The sequence below is a fragment of the Lepisosteus oculatus genome, chromosome 17 (assembly GCF_040954835.1).
Source record: "Lepisosteus oculatus isolate fLepOcu1 chromosome 17, fLepOcu1.hap2, whole genome shotgun sequence".
NCBI classification, from domain to species: domain Eukaryota; kingdom Metazoa; phylum Chordata; class Actinopteri; order Semionotiformes; family Lepisosteidae; genus Lepisosteus; species Lepisosteus oculatus.
Genome location: NC_090712.1, coordinates 20,769,056 through 20,779,368, shown reverse-complemented (window position 1 = coordinate 20,779,368; position 10,313 = coordinate 20,769,056). Strand labels below are relative to the sequence as shown.

Here is a 10,313-nt window from a genome sequence, read left to right as displayed (position 1 = left end):
GCTTTAGCAGTAGGGATTTTTTATAGCTGACAAGGGAAAAGCAGATTAAGCTGGCATAGTGGAAATTAAATTTATTACCACCCGTGTCCTTTTTTTACTAAGGCAGATAGGAAGGCCTTATCATCTACAAGGGGAGATAGTGCTCATGCTCTCCATGTGCAGTTTCCTATGATTAAATTATAAACATCCGGTTCTATTATATGACCTAGACCCCCAATAAATAACCAACACATCTTTCATAATGGTGAAATATGGACCTACACAGAACAATACTAGGAAGGTTGTAAAGCAGATTTACATCACATTTTGCAGGATTAACAATTTAAATAAAAGCACATTTCAAGTTCCTTTAAAGATATAATGTGTTTGTTTTTTTAGATTTTATTTAAAATGTATTCTTACCTGTTTAAAGTAAACGGTAAACTCTTTTTGAGTGCATTGACTTCTTGAATCCAAATAAACAGTGTGCATTGCACCTTTTAAGTCTGTTTTCTCCTTTGTTTTATAAGTCATCAAGCCTTCTTGTTTGCTGTCAATTAGGTTTGTTTGTAGCACAGTAGAATAATGAACAGGTATTACCAGTCCATCTTAAAAGGTTCCTTATCAGTTTGGAGCCAGTGTGAATGTTCAATGCCTGATGGATAAGTTGGCTTTCTTTTGGGGAGCTACCTATGAAATGAGCTACATATTCACATGGAGCTTTAGTGTTGCCATCAATAAAAAAATAATTAGGCTGTTTCTCCCCAAATGTTACCCTAGTAAGTGTAATAAAGCTGTAAACTGTTTACCTCTATTAATCTTCTGTATAAGGGGCTAAACCAAAACAGCTGTTCTTTTTCTGCAGTCTTTCGGAATGTGAGACACGTTTGTGCGAGTCCTGTGCTTAAATACTCAGAATCTACTATCCCTGCGTATCATGAAGAATTGAACATACTGTAGGCCAGGATTGCCTGCTACATCCCCCTTCACTTCTGTGTATGGGAAATTAAATAATGAATGATATGGGAGAAATTAATCAGGTGATGTGAATAATCACACTCGCACTGTAATCAAAAACTAATCTAAACATCTACAATATCAAACGGGCAATATCTTATTGAAGTCACAAAATACATTTGAACATTTATTCACTAAAATGTTCATTTTTCATGTTTTAAAATATATCCTCCTCATAAAAGAATGTTACCACCATACTTTAAACACACCACATCTGCAACAGAAGTGAAGCAAGTAAATAAACTCTGTAGCATATATTAAGTTTTTTCTCTGTAATAGTTTATGTACAGTATACAGTATTTCAGTGGTTCCTTTAAATTTATAATTTATAATTTATGTGTTTTGGCATTTTCAAAGTTCTATTTGTTCTTTCATCTTATTAGAGATGCTTTCTTGTCTTTTTAATAAGTAGACTTGCCATTAATCTTTTCCTCATTTCTTTTTGTTGAGCTGCCCTTTTATTGAAGTGAAATTTGTCTATATAAGGTCAATATCTTATAAAACTAAATGCCACTTAGAAATAAAGTAAAAATGTTAAAAAACATGATACCAGAAATGTTAATTAGGTATTTCCCATTTACCTCACGCAAAGAGAAAAAAGTATAACTTTTCATCCAATTACAAAAAGGACTTTTTACTTTCAGCATTTGAATGATTTTTTAGCTACAGTTCTTCACTGTGATTATTCGATTAGCTTTGCATCGTGCCTGTTAAGTGCTATCTCAGTTCATGCATTAAAACACCTACTCAGTACAACAGTATTGCCAGATCTAACCAGGTCTCAGAAAGTAAGAAAAGCTAAAGGAAACTTGTCATGACAGCCGATGTCCTTCACCCAGCAGTTACCCTGGGAAACCATCAGACGCTGCTCTGACTGGATCCCCTTTACATGTGATCTGTGTTAATTAGCAATTTTCTACTTATTATTCTTACTCCCAGTTTTCTTGTTAAAGCTGAGGCGACACTTTGCCAGCGCTTTGTCACCGCTCACTTCACCGCTGTAGTACTGCTGTCACTCTGCTGAGCAAGACAGCACGTCACTCTGCGCAGAGGCGGCAGCCTCAAGCCTGCCTGCAAACCCATTTGGTCCCTTTTTCCAAGAGGCTCATGCATCCATTTCTCCCATACCCGAGGCTTTTTTTTTCCGGCCCATGGGCTGTGCAGCAGTTTTCATTTTCAAGCTTGCACAGCAGCAACTACATCCTTCAAATCTGTCTGGCCCCTTTCTCAGGTGGCTCGCCATTCGTTTCTCTTGTACCCGGGGCTCCCTGTTTCCGACTGTGCTTGGCAGCAATCTTGGCCTCAAGCCAGCCTTCACTCTGCACAGCAGGTCTAGCAGCTCTCAGTGTCACCCGGCGCACCAGCCCCAGACCATGTATCACCTGATACAGCAGCCTCAGCTTCAAGCCTGCCCTTCTACCCATCTGGTTGTCTTTTTAGGATTCTCCATCCCCAAGGCTCCCATTTCAGCAGATAGACTGTGTGCAGCAGCTTCGGCTCCAAGCCTGCTCTCCACACCGCCTGGCACAGCAGCCTCAGCTTCACGTCTGCACTCCGGATCTCGTGCCGGCTCCTGGCTGCTGCCCCAGTACCCTGGACTCTCCCTGCTGGCCTCCCCTCCTGCAGTTTCATTCTGTTCCCAGAGGCAGCTTCGCTTGTCCAGGACCCCAGGGCTTTCCTGTGCCCTCACCCTTCCCTCTGCCCAGCACCTCCTTCACAGTTTCTACAGAGTCCAGACCTTCCTCTGTGGCTTTTTCTCTGGCTGCCCTTTTTCCTGCAGCCTTTCCGGCTTCTCTCTGGGGCAGCCTTTTCTCCTGGCCTTTAGGGCACTTTCCTCTCTTCACTTTTTTTGTTTTTCAGGCTGTCTGGATCACTCATTCTTTTCACTGTTTGGTTCCTATGTGCAGCGTGTCGACCCTCGAGCTTGCTGACCTGCGCCCCCAGCACTCCTGAGGGCTGCCCTTCAGAACACGTTTGGGTCACTTTTCAAGGGGCTTGCTATTTGGTTTCTTTCATTACACAAGACTCCCTTTTTCCGACTGATGGGCTGTGTTTATCAGCCTCTTTTCGCCAGGGATTCAGTTAGCGGGCTTCTCTTAGGATCGACGTGCCTTCCCATTTCTTTTTCTATTACTGACCAGCCTGGGCTGATTAAACCACACTGGCCAGTAAACAATTATTTCATTATCATCTCCTTTCACTTTTCACTCCTCCTCTGTCCCAGAGTGCTCGCATCTCTATCAGTCGGGTCTAGGAGGTGGGTGTTCCTCCACTCTCCGGTCTCTTGTGCTTGGATTCTGACAAATCACCAGCCGCAAAACTACAAAACTAGGATGGTGTTAAAGGTGGTGTACAATAGATAGCTCTTCCCCCTGGACCACAATTTAGAAACCAATGCTCCAATAGGGTAATCAGGGATACTGTTATAGTAGGTCATGTCCTTCAGGCCCCCCATAATTCATTTGGTAGAGTAATTTCTTACTCCTCCACCTGGTCTGTTGATCTGCTCTGTAGCAGGGCTGCTGACACAAAACATTTGCTGTGCATCACCCAGCTGCTGTTCTCCCATGGTGGGTATCGTATCCTCTCTTGTGTGTGGAGTGCTTATCGTGCATTTTGATAGTGCCCTAGAAATGCAGCGTTTATTGTTGGCTATCATGACCAGTCAGGATGACCATGTTTATGCAGTTTAGGCCTTTGCAGCTGAGTGATAGAAATTTTGTTTTGCTTAAAACTTAGTTATCATTTTAAGACTATGGTCACTAAAATAATGGTGATATGTAATAGTATCTTATCATTTTAGTTTCTCACCAGATGTACTGTTAATTCATAATTATTTATTTTCATATTTTTCTCTGATATAATTGATATAATTGTTTTTATTTGGTTATTTGCTGAATCTTTTCAGATGTTTCTTTGAACTCTTTGTCCTCAATATAAGTAAATATCTGTATATCTATAGTCTGTAGACATTTTATAGATCGCTTTTAAAGTGAATGTTATAGCTTTACATAGGTTGTGATGTTTTGCTTTTTGATGGCTTTGCTATCCCTCAAATAGATAAAATATAAATAAATAAAAAGGAGGTGTGCATTAGAGTAATACAAATTGAAATGCATTAAATAAACCCTATAATGACATCAGAATCAAAACCCAAAATTGACCCTTTAAAGTTACACTGTTTCAAATACCTTTGCCAAAAGGTGTTTCTCCCATAGATCGCCGAGCCTGCTTTTCCTACTTTTTTTATTCATTTTTTTTACACGCAAAGTACATTGCAGTCTGGAATTCTAACTTTCTATTTTCCGACAGTATTCAAGTACTAACTCTGCAAGCGCAGCTGAAGCATTCTCCTCATAGTACTATTAATGGAACTTGTCGATTTATTGAGGAGCTGCGCATTCTCACCGTGATAAACCGCAGTTTGTACATGTACAGTACGTTGCTTTCAGTTTGTTGCGATTGACGCACCAAGGGCAAAACAGACCGATACACCATGTCTAGTCGTTGCAGTAACAATATGGGCTATAACATTTTTTTTTAAATAATATAATATTCACCGTGCGACCCTGAATTGAATGCAGCGGTTAGAAAAAGGGTGGATGGATAAAAATATCAGCAACACCACTAGTCATTGTTCCTTTTTTTTTAAATGTTCTTTTTGTTCTATTATTATTATTATTATTATTATTATTATTATTATTATTATTATGACACCGTTGGTATCTGGGTGTAGAAACGAACGAGCCTCGGTGTTACCCAAAAGAGAGAAGAAAACCAAAGATATTTCGAGCAACCCAACACCCATCTCCTTGCTCCCCGCTGTGCTAACCGAGCACCTGCTGCGGCTCTCCATCAGAGCGTCAGGTTTCCTTAGCAACAGGTGCCGTCCAGAAGTGATCTGGAGCCGTCCGCATGTGAACTGCCGTGGCAAAGAGAAAATAAAAGGGTACATGTTAAGTCTTTATTTTGAGATACAGACAGCGGAACACATGCACGGAGGTTCTGTTTTTGAAATTACGTACACAACCCTTTCGCCAGCAGAGTAAATTATAGCTCTAGGTAGTAAACATTAGCTGTTATAGTGCTAACGCAGCGTCAGGTGATTCGGGAGGAGCAGATGGCCCATTTGGAAGAAGCCTCAGATTAGGCAGATAAAAACCTGGGCCTTCTGGTCGTGAGCTGCAGGGACTGGACTGTGTGAGAGTTTCGAGGTAACAAAGCAACAAAGTCCTAACGCTCTCAAACTACAAGAACTCGTTTTCTTGTACATATTCCTTCTGAAATGTGCAGTTAACTGTTAACCCACCTGGTATTCCGTTTATATGTGTCAGGAGGTGGAGCGCGTTTACCCACTGAGTGAGTACAGTTCAAAGATCTTACCTACAGTAACGTGTAAAATTAGGCTACTTTGAATTTAGAATTGCAATGATGAGTGATATGTATTACAGGTTGGAAAAGTAATGTTGCAGTATTTTAATATGCTGGTTTGGAACTACTTACACTTAAAATATTTTACTATAATCGGTGCTATAATATGTATAAATGATATGACAGAGGGTTTGGTTTTGACAAATTATGGTTCAGAAAAGGCTGTTCTAGAACTGTAAAAAATTTGCTACAAATACTAATTTTCAGACTATGGCCTGGTGTCCTAATGTTATAAATCTTTTTATGCAAGAGTTTAATTGAGGTACTGTAGTAAAGCAATGTGCATTTGTGAAACAACTTATATATATATAAATTAGAATTGCTAAATTAGACTTGCTCTGTCCCCAGTGAGTCTGTTTACTGTTAATGCAGACGATCCATCAGCACTCCTTCAGAACTTCAGTGCTACAAGTTGGTTAGGGGGACACTATGAGTCTGCACACTCTGACCATGTGCCACTCTGAGCAGGCCCTTGGAAGTACAATATGTAATTTCTGAATTACCCAAGGCCTGCTCGCACTGGAGTCAGAGCGTCTGTATGAGTACTGAATTAACTCTCTCCAACACACTGTGACATGCATTCTTTTTTTCTTTTTAAAATTGACATCTTGGTCATTCTGCAGTGAATTGTTAAGATGCTGAATTGCTAAACCCTCCATTGTGTATATTTTTATCCTCCCATGAGATCCAATGAGATGCCCTTTCTTATTAAGAATAATGTAGCTGAATAAATGGCTTCTCTCTTTTACCCATCAGTCTGCAACATCTCTTGTTCCACACCCTTCTATGATTTATTTTAGAAGAGTGATCAAGCTTGATTCATTTGTCCTGACATTAGATTTAAGTGGGTGGAACACTGAGGATTTAAAGCAAAAAGCTTTTTTTTTATTTGGGTTTGTTTTAATGGCACAAATTCTGGGGTAAAATATATATGAATTCACTTATCTTCCTGTTGCTAACATGAGATAGTCTTCAATTGTACAGTATGTATGTAGTATTCATCTGAAAAATCATAATAAAGGTTTTTATGGTTTTGTCACTTGTGTGCAAGCCCTTTATATAAGAGGGCTTAAAACAGATCAGTGAGGAAATCTTAGAGAAGTGATGTGAATGAAATTGTAGGCAGCATGTCATTTAAGAACAGTGAGGTAATTTAAATGGTATCAGACTATGTGACCTTTAGTGAGGGGTAAATGTTGGGGTTAATATTCTGGGGTTAAATACTGGACTAAGGAGATGCAAAACAAGAAAGCTCCAGCACTCTCGTCTCTGTGGCTTTTCCCTTTTGTAGAATGCAGTATATATTCTGAGTAGCAATTGAAATACTCATTTTGACATATTTATTAATAACCAAAGGATAAAAGCAAATAATAAATCTTGGCTTTTGGGAGGTTTAAGAAATAATTAGCAAGATTTATAATCGTTGGAGTAATTGAATTGATCTAGAAATCAATAATGAAATTATATTCATGGCTATTAACAGCTTCTTCATCATGTACCCTAGTGCTCCTTATTAACCTCAAGCACTTTTTTTTTACTTTTTGAATGTGAAATCCATATTTAACACACTTACAAATCAAGGTGACTTTTATTGCAAGGCTCCTCCACTCCATGTATGACAAATTTCACGATCATGGCTTTGATTGACAGCCTTTGGCTGTAATTTTGTATTCTGTACACAGACAGAGTTCTTTTGGAGGTCTGACATTGATACTCTGCCCATTTGATTTGCTATCCTTATAAAATTGATTTTAAATTAAACGACTTTAGGCAGAGCATCTGTTATGGCAAAGTTTACAGCTCTACTTATACCATCCTGGTTATGCTAATGCATGTTTTAAACAGGTTTTCACAAGGGTAAAATCTAATAAAATATGTTCCACTATAAATTGCCGATATGATAAAATTACACAAATTACAAAAGTGTCACAGTATCTTTGAACTGAAAGACAGCTAATGTCATGCTTTAAAGGTTAATTAGTAAATACCCCAAGGTGAAAAAAAGTGGGGAGGGGGTCACATTATCTTTGTGATTTTAAAATATTTTCAACTGCCAAGAAACATTTTAGACAACATCTTCGCATTTGACAGGTCAAATCGCTAGATTATGTGATCCAAAGGAATGCTGTGGATATCTGTAATATGTGGTTGTTTGCTGATCATCATAGGACAGACAGACAGAAAATATCTTGAGTATCTCATGTGAACAGTGTTGTGGGAAGGCAAGCCGGGGAAGAAGCAAACCCCATTATAAGTGAAGGACTGCCATGAAACTTGACAGAAAGCTCAAACTAGATAATTGAAAAATAAGCAATTATTTTTTATTCCTTTAAAACTTACACATACATTTTTGATAAAACGTGTATTTAAGCAGTTTGTAGACAAGTGTGTCTCAACATTTTCAAATAAAATATACAGTAAAAGTTTAAAGCTGTATCCTACCTGGAGATGCTGTCAAGCCCTTCTTCATACAGTACAGTATGTCTGCGTACACCACTATTTTTCATGTTATTTATTGTTCAGATTTAAAATGTACTGTATGTCTGGCTGAAATTACTGTACAGTACACACAGTAAACATTGGAAATCATAATTTTTTAAAATAACATCAATATTTTCTTTTTGTTCAGATCTCATTTTAGAATAGTGCATTATTATTCACTGTCTAGTGTCTAAGATGCAGCACTAACCTGAGGAAACAGATACACTTATTGTGCCCTGGAAAATGGCCTATTAGGTTGTACAGCCTTTTATGCTTCATACCAGAAGCTGAATCGAGGAAGTGACCTGTGAGACTGGTCTGGCTTACTGCGACTCTGCCCTGTTGCGCAGGACCCTGCTGAGCAGCAGGAGTCACCACTGTTCACTGATCAGGTCATCCCCATGTTGGTTCAACACAGTCAAATCCTAATGGCAGTCAGCCAGTTTCCTCACCACAGTGGTGAGTCTCCGCCACAGTCAAGCTTGCAGAAACTGGTGAACGCTAGACATGAGTGAATGCTCAGGAGGACCTGGCAGAACTTCATTTTAAATCCTCCAAAAATTAGAACTCTTTCTATTATTAAATAACACAGAAAAAGGACAGGACATCTATGTTTTTTTCAGTGGAGTACTAATCAGAGATAAGATGAGCTAATGCAGTTTTGCAGCATGTTGTTGAACTTCAGGTATGTTCTGATATAGACAAAAGGATAGGATACGATTATACTTAGAGATCTCTAGGGAATGATATTGGGAGTCATTTCAGACAAGGTCATGGTTGTCAGCAAGATCCGTTTGTCATATTGCAAGAGTCATATTGTCTTCAGATCATGATCAGATTCCATGACCATTTTAATAGGTATCATGCAGCACACTTTAGGCCTGAAGGCCTCTACAGGATACTTTATTTTCTATTAACTAAGCTTTGATTTGTATTTTTTAATCTTCAGATATGAAGATGATGAACTATTAAAAATAAAATACAGTATATTATATGCATAGTTGGGATATTGGGTATGTTAGACAAAATAAGCAATTACAATTCTCATTTTCCCGTCTAATAATATAAAATCCTTTCATATTGAAACAAAAAAAATTACAATCAGTCTTTGACTTAATGAAAACACTGAATGTGGTCCTCTACCGTTCCATCCTGCCAGTTTATTTAGACTTTTGACAGACTGCTCACCTGCAAGGCACTATATAAGAAACAAGTACTGACTGGAGCTTTAAATGTGCTTTAAATCAAAGAAATACTGACGGACAAAATCCCATCCAACTCTGGTGAAACTTGTACACTTGTGAATCCTGATCACATCTCTACCGACAGAGTCTGGGCTTGATCCAGTGACATCTGGGCTAAACGATTCCATCTTCTATCTGTGCAAGTATCTTCACTGCTTGAGCCATTTAGGAGTCCCATGCTTTGATATTTTAAAAGACATTTACACTTCATAGGACATTTACTTTACAGATGGATAATACCCCTTTACCATACCAGAGCAAGTGTTCTGTGATGCGTCTATTTTACACATTTTCTGATTCTGTTTCAGATTCTACTGTAAATCCTGAGGGAATGTGGAGCAGTTCCCTTAAAGCAAGGCATTTCCTCAGAGGAGATGGTCTGAAGCTCTGAAAACCAGCATCCTGAACTTCCATAGCTAATTGGAGTACAGTGCTAAATGTTGCTTTTGGTACTGTTCATGTCATGTTGCAGTGCCTTATGATGCCCAGCAGTTTTATTTTGTATTAATCTGATCAGTTAAATGAACAGTATTTCTATAAGAAAACAACAAGCCCATTGTAATTGCACTCTGAAGACACAATCATGACCACTGTTCAAGTGTGAATTTACTGTATTTGTGTAGCTAAGGTTTCTTCTTTTTACAACCTTTTCACCACTTTGAATTTCATTTCACAGTACCATCTCCTACAGTTTGAAGTCTGTGATGGAAAATCTGTTTGTTTCATGACTGAATTGCTATGTGTACACAACAGCATGCAGTCATTTGACAGCCTCTAAATAAATCATTATCTGTCTCTTTTAGGCTGCCACAGCACTGGTTTGTTCTGTGCTCAGGCACTCTCATGATGCATTTTTTCCAGCTTCTTTAATCAGTTAGCATCTTATTTAATGCTCTTTATATTGACACAGGACTTATGACAGCTTAGTCAATTGCAGGATATTTAGGTCTGTCATCAACTTATCAACTGATATGTGCTTATAATTATTATCTAATTATAATTTACTCAGGAACCTATTTCATGTACTAGAGACGACATACTGTAACATTTGCAGTTGCCACCTGGCCCAGCAAAGCTAATTTGAATGTCCATTTTTTTAATTGTTTCTGAACTACACACACAAAACCACAAATGAAAAAAAATGCAAAGTGTGCCAGAAGT

General features: G+C 38.5%; 1 protein-coding gene across 1 annotated transcript in view; it reads left to right on the top strand.

Moving 5' to 3' along the window:
* The first annotated feature begins 4,900 nt into the window (after nt 1–4,900).
* The window catches only part of eys (eyes shut homolog), a 352,522-nt gene continuing 347,109 nt past the window's right edge, over nt 4,901–10,313 (top strand). Inside the window, exon 1 of the mRNA XM_069179989.1 lies at nt 4,901–4,945. The gene's annotated coding sequence lies outside the window, so the exon portion shown is untranslated. The remainder of the gene's footprint in view (nt 4,946–10,313) is intronic.